The 1,900-nt window shown below is 40.7% G+C and overlaps 1 pseudogene; it reads left to right on the top strand.

Annotated features, from left to right (window-relative positions):
- LOC105450376 overlaps window positions 1-1,900 on the top strand; it is a 7,667-nt pseudogene that overhangs the window by 971 nt on the left and 4,796 nt on the right.

The raw sequence follows: 1,900 nt of genomic DNA, 5'->3' as shown, positions 1-1,900 counted from the left end.
GGCAGGATTTTGGCAGAACGACATCGGCAGGCATATTTAATTGCCTCAGCAGCATTTCAAGGCCAGGAATCTTCAAGGCCTTTCCCAAGCAAGCAGAGCTGTTCCTGAAGGAGAGCTACAAGTATCCGGACGACGCCAAGGTCATCGTCCGTCAACGAGAAATAGTGCCAGTATCCGGACGACGCCAAGGTCACCGTCCGCCAACGAGAAATAGTGCCAGCAGCCAGACGACGCCCCCCTGCCGCCTCTCAACCACGGGAGGATCTACCCACGTCGTGCTGTTTTCCAGTTTTGTGCGTGCGATTAGTAGTAAGGTAAGGGTAGCTGCTCAGAGTCGTCACCGGCCGCCTTTATCTCGTCTCGCGGAACACCGCGATTTACAATATGTCCGACGATCAGAATTTCGCCGCGCTCAAAAGACAACGCACAACGCTCAAGGGTTCTTGCACGCGCATAAGAATCTACGTAGATTCGATAGACGCACTTACGCCGTCGATAGTAGCTTAGTTGGAAGAGTGCAAGGTTAAGTTAGACGGGTATTGGTCCGAGTATAATTATGTACAAGCATCGAAGCATAGAAGCGTTGGACGAGGGCGAGGCCAACGATCGCGCCGTTTTCGAGGAAGCTTTCTACGCTCTCTCCGCAAAGATTCGGGAATTATTAAAGCGAGCAAGTCGCTTCACGGAAAGGATATTAACAAAACGCGGTCAAAAAGCGTATCGAACAATTTCTACAAATCCTGCATGAATAACAGTAAGTAACTGCGACATGAAATTTTTTGTATAAGTCAAACTGGGAAATGCAACAGACCCATTTAATGAATCCAACGAAATCATAGCATCATAAACATTAAGTTATAAATTATTGATAATTTAACGAAATTATATAAAGCTTTGATCTTACTATATTTCTCTCGAAAAAAAGTATTACTTATTGTTGGGATACTATAACGCATAACATGTTAGAAGAATAATTGCATCGTAATTATTTTGTATAAATTCTTACTTTTAAAGCATTTCGTACAATTAAACAAGGAATAAAACAAAATAACAAAAAACTAAAAAAGTCTTTCATTTTTATTTAATTTCTGAATACTGTTTCTTTCAGTGATTATGAAGCAGAGGCTTAATTGACACCATTATTGAATAACCTAAAGGAAATCGGTGGTTGGCCTGTTTTGGACGGTAAAGATTGGAACGAGGACAACTTTACTTGGACAGATGCCGTCTACGGATCCCGCAGATTAGGCCTCTCGATTGATTACTTTATTGAATTTACTGTTCTTGATGATTGGAAGAATAATTCCAGATATTTAATCAACGTAAGCACTTAATTTAATCTAAAGTACCGGCCAAATAAAAATAAACTCGGAACAAAGATCCTAGTTTCTAAGTAAATATATATATATATATATATATATATATCACTTTAATTTATAATTCACTTTTCATATGATTTACTTATAAACTGAGATCTTTGTTCCGAGTTTATATATATGCCTTGCAAAATACCCGCTTGTAAATCTACGAGATTGTAACAATGCGCCCCGGGAAACCGCATCGTCCCGGCGACAAACCGCCGATGCCGCGCGACCGAACAGCAGTCGGACGAAGAAACGGCGCAAACGCGCCCGTTATAATGATGTAAACGCCGCAAGACGATTTAAACGTTACGCGTTTGAACAATCGTGCGGGAGACATAGCGCAGAAGCGCTGCGCTACACGTCTCCCTCACTACCGCGCTAGAACCGGCAACCGAAAATATTTTATATTGATTAATAACTTTAAGAATTACATTTGCGAGCTTAATCTCAAATTCTGCTTGATCGAGCTATAAAGAATTATGAATTTTTATTTATTGTACTGCTTAGAAACAAATGCAATTCGGCTTAGAAAAAAA

This window comes from Wasmannia auropunctata, unplaced genomic scaffold (assembly GCF_000956235.1).
Source record: "Wasmannia auropunctata unplaced genomic scaffold, wasmannia.A_1.0 LD336062.1, whole genome shotgun sequence".
NCBI classification, from domain to species: domain Eukaryota; kingdom Metazoa; phylum Arthropoda; class Insecta; order Hymenoptera; family Formicidae; genus Wasmannia; species Wasmannia auropunctata.
The sequence above is the reverse complement of the archived record's forward strand: the minus strand, read 5'-3'. Positions and strand labels throughout refer to the sequence as shown.